Raw genomic sequence first — 12,202 nt, forward strand, 5'->3', positions numbered from 1 at the left:
GCGCATACTTTGAATAAAATATTTGTTATCATTCTCTTGAAATAAATGTGTTTTTTTCTTGAAAAAATACCGGTTTCATATGTATACACCTGGTAGAATGTTTAAATATTGAAAAAAGTGGTCTCACTATTTTTGAAAATGCTCTAACTTTTTAAATGTTTATCAAAAATGGCTGGTTAACGAACGCGATCTTTCTTTTAGATCACTCGAACTGTGCGCCAAAGCACAATCCCATCCGATTTTTCTTTAAAAAATTATCAGGTATCCAGACGACGACAATAAAGGTGACAGACTGACAGACAACAACATAAAAACTTTTTTTTCTGATTCAGAAGGCCTCAAAACGTCGATATTTAACTAAATCCGCAAAAGTCAGTTTTCACATAAAAGGTAATGGATTCAAGATTTTTCTTTAAGGGCATGTGACACAGCTAAATACCTATATTACCGACCACACTTTTTTAGTTCACTGAATGTTTTTTTGAACCTAAGAACTCTTTTTGTAAATAAAATATCGAGCTGAAACTTTGGGAAATGTATTAGAATAAAATAAAGTACGTTTATGTACTGCATTTTGGTAGGAACTTCACTGAAAATTATTTCATCTTTTTTCTGAACCTCAACATTTTTTGAACGTTCGAACTTTTTTTATACATAAAATATCGGTCGCAAACTTTGAGAAATGCAAGAGCCGAAAGAAAACTACGTTTAAGTACAAAGCTTAATAAGAAAAGATGTAAAAAAAATTATTTCAACAATCAATTCCAACGGCATCAGCCGGTAACGTTGTACACGAAAATACGAAACCTGGCGGCCGCTAGACGAGGCTCTAGAGAGTTCGTATTTTCGTGTACAACGTTACCGGTTGATGTCGTTGGAATTGATTTTAGAAGTATTTCTTTTACATCTATTATTATTAAGCTTTGTAATTTAACGTAGTTTTATTTCGGCTCTTGCATTTCTCAAAGTTTGAGACCGATATTTTATGTATAAAAAAAGTTCGAACGTTCAAAAAATGTCGAGGTTCAGAAAAAAGATGAAATAATTTTCAGTGAAGTTCTTACCAAAATGCAGTACCTAAACGTACTTTATTGTACTCTAATACATCTTCCAAAGTTTCAGCTCGATATTTTATTTACAAAAAAAGTTCTTAGGTTCAAAAAAACATTCATTGAACCGAAAAAGTGAGGTCGGTAATATAGGTATTTAGCTGTGTCACATGCCCTTAAGTAATAAAATTTTCTTTAGCCATTGACTTTTGTTTTCAATTGAAATTAATTCACCTACAAATATAACAGAAAAAAATCTACAATTTTATTTGTCTACCTAACCTCAATTGCACTTTTAGCCATATTTTTCTTCACTAATACCATATTACACAGAAATATGCGTAGTAAGACATATTCACATCATATTTTAAATGTAATATTATAGTTAATATATCTTTAACAATTTCACCCAGTACCACGTGCTAACAGTAGACGCATTCAATTTTTAAACCATCCAAATGTTTCGCGCATTTCACACACGACTTTACAAATGATTTAATTGGCTAAAATACTTTGTCACTAGTCAATCTCTGGCGGACCGAAGGAACCGAATGAACCTCTACAAAGTACCCGTAAAGACCCCACTGGGTCCCTATTCGTTCCTTTTTGAAAAACTCGAAAAAACAGCAAAATCAACTTTTATATTGTTGAAATTCGGATTCTATGTTAAAGTTCCCTATAAAAGGTCATGGAATAATCGCAATAGTTTTTTAGCAACGGTAAAAAGTTTAAAAAAATATAAGACGTATAACGCCTGTTGACTGCTACACTTCAAACGCATCGCCTGTAAGTAGCAGTCAACGGGCGATTTACGTCTTATGTTTTTTAAAACATTTACCGTGGCAAAAAAGACTATTGCGATTGTTCCGTGAGCTTCTATTGGGAATTTTAACGTAGAAGCCGAATTTCAACAATTTAATAGTTGATTTTGCTGTTTTTTCGAGTTTTTTTTATAAAAGGAACTGAATGGGGACCTGAAGGGGTTTCTACGGGTATTTTGTAGAGGCTCCATTCGGTTCCTTCGGTCCGCCCACACTAGGTACAGTCTGAAGGCTAAAATCTGAACGAGTTTTGGTGATTTCTATCTCCCCTAGGTGGCGTCTGCATTGATGCTTGTGTGGTAGAAGGGGAAGATCAGGAATATAGGAACATGGCGGACATGTAAATAACGAGTGAGTGATTATAATAATCACGTCTCCAAATTATTTACATTTTCTGTTTGAAACAAATTAACATTATTTTTATTTTTAAATTAAAAAAGGGACCGATCTGTTCGGAGTGGTACTTAAGTGTTGGGCTTAATGCCTCTGTTTAAATATTTTTTCAGTTAGAATTATGGGAAGAATAATTCGCACAAGCAAACCATTTCATGTAATATATAAAAACCGCAATTCATTTTTGATCATGCGCTATTTGATGTTTTTTTATATTGCATGAAACGGTTTGTTTATGTAAATAATTCTTCCTGTAAATCTAAATTTACAAACAAATTAAGGGCATGTGATACTTAGAAAATTGTCGATTTTATCAGTTTTAGGTTCCTCCGGCTTTTTTCTAGAATAATAAATATTTTGTCTTAAAAATTTGGGAAATGACAGCGAACATGCTAACGGACGTCTGCACACACTTTTTTTGTAGGTTAATTCAAAAAAGTTTTAATTTAGCAAAATGTGATTAATTTGCATAGCACTTAGGAAATAGTATCAATTTTTCAGTGTTAGATTCCCCCGGCTTTTTTCCTAGGATAAGAAATATTTTGCCTTCAAAATCTGGGAAGTGATAGCGAATATGCTAACGGACGTCCCCACACACTCTTTTCGTGTTTTTTCATCAATAAATTTTTGATATTGCTAACAATGTGCGTGTATATTTCGAGGTTATGTTACAATTCACCCGATCGTTACTTCCAATCTACACAATATTTTTGACCAAAAACTTTTGACTTACAAATAAACGTAGTAACTAATCTCCCGGAACTAACCTTGTTTGCAGGCAATCAAAAAAGTATATTTCATAAATAATTTCCAGATTAGCGGAAAGGCATAGATGAAAAACGACGTAACCTCAAAATAATGGATATGCATAAAATTTTTATTTAGCATATTAAATTTTTTTGTTATTATCCTTCAAAAAAGATTCCGGGACGTCCGTTATGATACTTTATAGCATCTCCGAATTCAGTTTCAAAAAATTTTAATTTTTTTGGAAAAAAGCCAGGGAAACTGTAAGTATCACATGCCCTTAAAATTAACATGGAATGGGTGGAGAAGCGGGTTGGAGGGGTTGCCGGAATAGAGCTGTAGTTCATTCTATTTCCACTAGATGGCGCCATTTCGTTACTTTACTAAGTTCATATTCTTTAACATGGGACTGTACGCAGTGTGGGTCCGCGAGGGAGGCAGTAGAATTTTGCTGTGAGTAAAACGTGACAATGATGTTAAGTACATTCGCCGTGTACGAATAACTCGAATCGCAAATTCGAAGAGTGCTTGAGAATGTGTTTCCTTCTCGTATACGTAAGTTACCATTCGAAACTTTAAGTATACGGAAAGTTTCGAACGAACTCAAGAATAGAGCGCCTGATCCCGTTCGGAGTATACGCTTGATGGCGCAGCGTTGCTTGCCCTGCCTGCACCCCTCAAACCTATATCCCCTAGTAACGCGCGAACCACCATATTTGTTGTTGCCGGTAATTACCCGTTGGAAGGCTTGAACCGGCTTCAAGGTTATTTTAATGTGTTTCAAATCAAAATGCAAATTAACTGTTTATACGACCTTCAATTTCTTCGTGAACCACACATTCATGAATAAAGCAATGAAAAAACAAACAGAAATAAATAAACAATTATTCTTGATTTTCTTTTTGTTTTTTATTGCTTGCTTCACCTCATTTACTTTTTCAAATTAATTATCTAAAAACTATCTGGAAGAAATGTGACGTCATGAATTATTTTAAGGATCGGAGTATACGCTAGATGGCGTCTATAACCTATCATCTAGAAAGCATTGAGTGCCCAGTGCCCACAGTCTGTTCGGAGCCTTCGGAGTTACTGACAGTAAACATAAGCTCAAATCTCTGAAGATTTTAATATACAGTAGACTCTACGACACTTCTTGTTTTCGGAGCTGTAGGGTAAGCGAACACGAAGTGTCAGAATACCCTCTCTTCTGCGATTCGCGAGAGCCACGTGACGCGTGCGCCAATTCAAACGCTCTTAAATGCCGTACAGCTTGGTCAAGTATGTTCGGTGAAAGGAAACCTTCCCTTCAGTGGCGTCGAAACGAACACCTTTTTGAGAGGCAATTCATTTAATTATGAATTTTGCGAAATTCATAATTAACCCTTAATAACCACACTGGTAAGAATTCGCACCTCGTGAAACTTCTTACTTCTTTAACTTTCTTCCTGCGTACGCCAAGGGTCTCTCCCCACTATGACAAATATGCTAGTCCCCTAGCATATTTGCTGCGTTAAGGCCGAAGTCATTCGCTTTGTTACCACTCAGACAGCAACGTCGAAACTTTGAAGGAGTGCAAATTTAGCACTTGTGTGGTAGCGGTGTGCGTGAAGTCGGTGCTTGTGAAATTTTAAGTATTTTTATTTTCGTCAATGTAATAAGTGAAATGATATTGAATGTAAGTATTTCAACATATTTTTGTGTTTTTAATATAAATTTATGAAGTTCTTGATGTTTTTCTCATATTTTTAAAGAAATTTTAAAGTACTATTTTTTGTGTATAAACCATAAAATAATCGAAGAAAAATATACATTATTATTACAGAATGTCCGAAGAACAGCAATTACGTTATAATATACGTAATTATAAGTCAGTGCAGGCATTAGATGTGGAAAAGGACGCTGGCGAGGAGGAAGAAGGTCTCTGTTCCGATGATAGTGGAGAGCAGTTCGTTGTATATGACTAAGGTTTTAAGAGATTGCTAAGGTTTTAAGATTAGATGAACCGGTTGTTAGAGGTTACACTGTAATTCGCGAGGAAAGTCGTGCCAGATGTGCACTCTGCGAAACGGAAAGATCTGGGCGAACGCGCATGAGGTGCAACAATTGCATGCGCCGTATCTGTGATGAACACAGATGCAGATTGTGCATTAAATGTTCCGTACATATGCACTAATTTAATTTTAATAATGTATTTTTATCACAGTGTTGTGCAAATTCCATTTTATGTACATTTTATTACAAAATGCAGTAGTTTTATCCTAAAAACAAATGCTTTACTCATTTGTTGCATATTAAAATATACCCTATTTTCAACCTCTCCTGAAAAATCTTGAATTTTTTGTTATGCTATGGGCATATTTTTTTTATTTAAGTGTATCATTTCAACTTTAATTCCCCCCAAAAAAAGATTAATTTCGGTCAAACAGAAACAAAATGGCAATTTTTTGGGGAAAAAAATTTTTTTAAACACCTTGTTTGGAATTTGACGTATTTTTATTGCTTAGTTTGTTCCTGTTGTACTCAAAACCATTTTCATTGAATTTATTGGGAATTTCTACCCCAAAAGTACCTCTTATACATTAAATTTGGATTAGTTACTTGCGAGATATTGAATTTCAAATATTACAAATCCTAAATCGCACCAGTGTGGTTACTGCGTATGCTGAGTTGAAGTGTGGTTACTAAGGGTTAAAATTTTAAACTTTCAATCTAATTGGATCTTGAAGAAGAAAATTGTTAATATCAAACGCACATTTCTGAAATTTCAAGAATAATAATTACCGATGCTAGGTTTGCAATTTTTGAGTACTTTTTCGAAAACGAGACAATATGAAAATTTCAGGATTCCAAATGAGTAATTTGATGAAGTTAAGCTCCTGAAAATTTCGTTTTGAAATGTTTCAGCAGTGAGCCATTCATTTTTTTTACGTATTTTTGTTGGCGGCTCCATTGAAATTCTATTTTTAAAAGTGTCACAATATAGGTTAAGGTATTTGGTAAACAGTTTGACTGCCTTGTTCGGAATGCATGTTTGTGGGTGAAATGAGGCAAGGAGTGGGGGCGAGCGAACAAAGGGGAAATCGGAAAACGAGAAGTGTCTTAGAGAGAAGTGTCGCAGAGTCTACTGTATTTCATAAAATTGTTTGACACGATGTTTTGAGTCAGAATACGTAATTTTTTAATGAGAATTTCTGAACGAATAGCCATCCGATGTGTGTGGGCTATTCGTCCAGAATTCTGGACGCCTAGATACAGCCTAACAATTAAAGGAATTATTCGATTAGATTCCCCTTTGGCACACTTGATAAGGATATCAAAAGAAAGGACGAATTCGTTAGCCAGCTTTTTTTGAAAAAAATTTTAAAAAGTCAGAGCATTTTGAAAATTTGTGCGGCAACTTTTTTTTAATATTTGAAATTTTATCGACACTTATTTATAGTAGATCAAAGTACGAATCATTTATCCCCATTACTTTTTTTGATAAAATAAAAATGACCAAAGTTATATCATTTTTAAAATCCAAAAAACCAAACGAAAATTACCATTTAAAGCCAAACAAAGCGTGATATGGGAAAAGTCAAGCACGAACTCAATTTTGTGGTAAACAAAGCAATATACGAAAAGATATAGATTGAATCAAATTGTACACCTAAAAAAGAATAGCATATTTTTCAGGAATTATTTTTTGGTAGGATTAACCGTTCTTGTATTATTTTGGAAAAACAACATTGAAAATAAAAAAAATTATGTTTCAGTGCAACGATACAAGCTACATAAATAAGTGAGACAAAATTTATTCAACCGAACAAAATTTGCAATTTTTTATGAATATTTTATGATAGGATAATACAAAATCGAGCGCAAAGTGCGAAATAACTAAATCATCGAGCAGATTTTTAATTTTTATTATTATCAAATCACATTAAAAAAGCATTTGTAAAAAATAATCACGAGAGTTTCAGCACTCATGGACCCAGTGGGCACAAAGTTTGTCAACGTCTTTACGACATCGTTACAACACCTTAACGACAACTTTACGACATCCTATGTCCATGTCGTTTCGGTTTGTTTGCGATGTCGTAAAGACATAGTCAGATGATACGACTTATTTACGATATCGTAAACACACCTTAACGACATGGACATAGAATGTCGTAAAGTTTTCGCAAAGATGTCATAAAGACGTCGCCAAACTTTGTGCCCACTGGGCAGCATCGTGGTTTTGTTGCTGTTCCTACCTGCTTAACTTTTTTTTGCCTTGATAAGGGTGCTCTATGAGTGCTGAAACTTTGGTGATTATTTTTTATGATTGTTTTTTTTATTGTGATTTGATAATTATGAAAATAAAAAAGACGAAAGAAATAAAAAGGAAAGGAATTTGGGCGGCATCCTTCTTATTTTGCTTTCCTTTCTTTTATTTTTGTCAAAAACAATTAATTTTTTCTTTTTTTTCAGGAAATGTTTTATTTTTTTTTTTAAATTGCGATCTGAATATTTTATAATGGTTGTATTCATTTTAAATTTGATTTTAATCTCATTTAAATTTCTTAAAGTTTGATATTCATTTTCTTTCCTGCGCTTAAAAAAACTTTGATCAAGTTTTGGGACATCCATTATCTTACTAAAGTCAAGAGAATAAATAATAATAGCCTAATGGGAAAGCATCCGATCGGCCATCAGAAGTTCTGCAGTTCGATTTCCAATGGAGTGACGAGAGTAGTTTTTTGAAAAAAATCTCATTTTTAAGTAAAAAAAAAATTATTTTCCATCAAGCCTGTAATGACGTTAACTATTTTCTGTTATTTAAAGACTTAACTTGATCGATAGGTTGATTTTTTATTTTCACGATGGTGAAAAAGATATCTACACTGATTGATGGTAACTATCACTAATGATAATACAGATTCCTTTTAATTACTCGTATCATAAAATGTACCACCTGACTTGAGATAGTGCATATTTCTGAAAAAATTGTTCTTTCGATTTCTGCATTAGCTTAATGGAAAAGCATTTAAACAGCAATCGGAAGTTCTGCAATTCTATTCCCAGTGGAGCGACGAGAGTAGTTTTTTGAAAAAATCTCTTTTTTAAGTAAAAAAAATTAATTTCCATTAAGTCTGTAATGACGTTAAATATTTTCTGTTATTTAAAGACTTAACTTAATCGATAGGTTGATTTTTTTATTTTCACGATGGTGAAAAAGATATCTACACTGATTGATGGTAACTATCCCTAATGATAATACAGATTCCTTTAAGTTACTCGTATCATAAAATGTAACACCTGACTTGAGATAGTGTATATTCCTGAAAAGATTCTTCTTCCAATCTCTATAATAACTTAATGGAAAAGCATTTAAACAGCAATCGGAAGTTCTGTGGTTCGATTTCCTGTAGAGGAACGAGAGTAGATCTTTTTTCAGGACAAATTTGATTGAAATTTTTGTTTTAAAAATAGGCACTGTCAGACAGACGTAAAAATGTTTGAAAATTAATAAATCAATAAAGTATCTTCCGCGTAAGAAAAAAAACTACAAAGCCAACTTCTTTAGGCACTCAAGTTCATCCTTATACGAGCCAAATAATTTTAGAAAGGTGGCTAAATAACTGCAAATTTTTATGTGAAATTACAACACTCAATTTTATACTTATTCAAGCTGATGCTCATTCAAGGAAAACAATTTTCGCTTCTTCTTAAGATTGTTTAAACAATGATTAATTGTCATCAAGAAAAATGGATATTTTCAACAGCAAAAATTTAATTTCCAACTAAACTGCTTAATATTTCAAAAGCAAATTAATTCTCAACAAAAAGTGTAATGTTTAATATTTCCACCAGAAAAATATTTTATTTTTTATCATAAATCTGTTCCGTTAAATAAAAAAAATACGGATTATCAGCAAATGATTGAATTTTCAACCAAGAAATATTTCTTAATAAATACGGAAAAAATTTCAGGACAGTATAGGGTTTTCTAACAAAAATTGAATAGCTACATTAAAAAATACTTGAATTTGAAAAAAAGTATTTTTCAACTAATTAACTAATTTTCAACTAATTTAAGGAATGATTTTTACTCAATAAATTTTAATTTTAACACACCCAATACACTTTTAGTGTGCCCGAAAAATACCCGAGAAAATGCACAATAGCAGTTTTCTATCAAATTCATGTGAAAGTCGCTATTTTTTTTATTTTTCCAACACTCATTATTTTTAATGGAAAATTGAGGAGCTTTCAAATATTTTTTTAATAGTTTCAAATCGCCCCAACAATTTTTATTTATTCAAACAATTTTTTCTTCTGTAAATCTTACAGATTTATTATCTTTCGTGATAAATTATAAATGTCAAAAGTAGTGGTTCTTGTTTAACGTATTTGATAATTATTTCAACAAACTTCATTTGTTTAAATAATAAAATTGAATTGCTAGAAATAATGAATAGTCCATTTTTTCATAAAATCACTCACAAAGATTAATGGAATCTGTAAATTAAAAATAATTTGTATGTGTATCTTTCCTAAAGTGACTCTATAAATTAAACTTAAAAAAAAGAGTCATTTTAAGAAATAAAAGTGCTATACTCTTCTTGGGACAATTGCAAATAATTATTTAAACAATCTAGTTTATACATTCAAAGATTAGTAAATACTGAATGATAATCAGCAGATTGTAAAAGTTTCAAAAAAAGGAAACTTTCTTCCACTTTCCCTAAACGGGCGCAAGTGAATAATTATGAATTGCCTAAATTATTGCAAAATATCTTAAGAAAAACAAAAGTATTGCTCTTTAAAATCGTTAATTGCGTCATTAATTGCGGGGAAAAACTTTATAAGATTTACAGAGAAAGAATTTAAAGGAACCTGTATTATCATCAGAGGTAGTTACTATCGTTCAGTGTAGTATTCCATAATCTGTGAAAATATAAATCCAAACTATCGATCAAGTTAACTCTTCAAATAACGTAAAATACTTAAAATCATTTCTGACTAAATAAAAAATAATTTAAAAAAATTTTTAAATTAATTTTTTTCTGAAAAAAGATCTCACTTCAATCCACTGGGAATTGAACTATAATAGAACAAACATAAAGTCATTTCTGACTAGATGCAAAATATATTTAAAAAATGTTTAAATCAAGTTTTCCTGAAAAAAGATCTTCTCACTTCGCTCCACTGGGAATCTAAACAAAAATGGAAATAAAAACTACTGATCAAGTTAATTCTTTAAATAGCAGAAATATTAAACGTCATTTCGTAACAGATGGAAAATAAATGTTTAGAAAATTAAAATTAAAGTATCCTGAAAAAAAGATCTTCTAACTTCGCTCCACTGGGAATGCAACCAAAAACAGAAAATACTGAACGTCATTTCTTGTTAGATGGAGAAAAAATAAACAAGTATAACAATGTTTTTGGTTCGATTCTCAGTAAAGCGAATTGAGAACATCTTTTTTCAGAAAAATTTAAAAAATTTATTTTCTATTTAGTCAGAAATAGCATTAGTACTTTTTGTTAATAGAAGAGTTAATTTGATCGATAGTTTTGATTTAGATTTTTGGTTCGATTCCCAGTAGAGCGAAGCGAGAAGATCTTTCTTTCAGCCAAATTTAATTAGAGACAGAATTGTTCAAAAAAACAAAAATTGTTTAAATAATGACCAAATATGTTGAACAAGAACTACTATTCTTGTCATTGATCAACTTCATATAATTTATACCGGAATTTCAAACAAATTATAATTGTTTACAAAATTCAACGTTAAAAAAAAAGGATTTGGAAGCTCCTCACTTATCGATTAAGAATAATTTATGTTCGAAAAATTCCAAGAAATGCCATCTTTAATATGAACTTGATTGGAAACTGCTATTTTGCATTTTAGGGGCCTCTTTCGGGAACAATAAAAGTAGATTGAGAATGTCAAAATTAAAATTCATCGGGTAAAAAAATAATTCCATGAATACTTCTTAAGAGGTGACTATACTTTAATTCACGAAAAGTCCATAACAAGTTCATTTTTTTATTAATCGGGTTTATTCAATTTAAGACCTGCAAAATTTATTTTTTTCGACAACAAACGAATTACGGTAGGGGGGGGGGGGCGTATAATTAAAAAACGAATGTCGAATTTTCACAGGTATAAATATAGACTACCCTAGAATTTATTTTGAAAAATATGGAAAACCTGCAAAGTTGGAAGTTGTAAAGTGAAATGTTTCGTATTACGTGGAGTCATATTTTCTTAATTATAATAATAATCTCCTAATTTCAGAGAATTGTAAGTAAATGAAAATTTTGTGATTCATATTAAATTTACTCCAATTTCCTCGCTTTAATAAATTTTCTGTAAAATATTTGAAAAAGGTTGGGTTTCGTACTTTAATAATAGAAACAGACTAGGTCACGACAACAGATTCTCAATATGGCCTTCTTACTGTTTTAATAGAGTTAAAAATATTACACCATCGCTTAGTTTTATTAAACTTTTCTATTTTTCACGTTTTTCATATTTGAATATTTTTTCAATTATTACATATAATTTTAAATAATGTTATTTTTTAATAAAAACTTTTTTTTATTGAAAATACAAATTTTCTTTTTCCCAAGTAATTAGTTTCTACTGGAAAATGTCTGATTGATATATTTGTTTACAGACATTTTTATTTAAAATTACAAAAATTTTCATTCCGATTCAGTTCAACTACTACGTCGAAAGTGCACATTTCTTAAGAGAAGATTTTTTATTTTACTGCAAAATTCATTTCTTTGTTCGAATATTTAACAATTTTTGTGGAAAAGTCGTTTTTCTTGTTGTCCAAAATTTTCGTCGTTGTTATTGAGAAGTCGAATTTTTTGTAGAGAATTGATTTTCACCTTTGAAAATCCACCTTTTTGGTTGAAAATTAAATTAGTTGGTTAAAAATTTATTTTATAAATCGAAAATTCATCATTCTAGTTAAAAAATTCGTTGGCTCGGTTAAAAATAAAAATTCAACAATTCAGTTGACAATCCTTTTTTTTTCGTGAGCAATTAATATTTTTAATTAATAATACAACTAACGTGTTAAAAATTTCCTTTTTCGTTCAAAAATCATCATTTTTGTTAAAAATTCATCGAATTTATAAAAAATTAAACTATCTCGGTAAAAATTGATGCATTTTGTCTGTAATTAGACTTTTTTGTCAAAAATT

The sequence above is a fragment of the Belonocnema kinseyi genome, chromosome 1, assembly GCF_010883055.1.
Source record: "Belonocnema kinseyi isolate 2016_QV_RU_SX_M_011 chromosome 1, B_treatae_v1, whole genome shotgun sequence".
Classification (NCBI taxonomy): Eukaryota; Metazoa; Arthropoda; class Insecta; order Hymenoptera; family Cynipidae; genus Belonocnema; species Belonocnema kinseyi.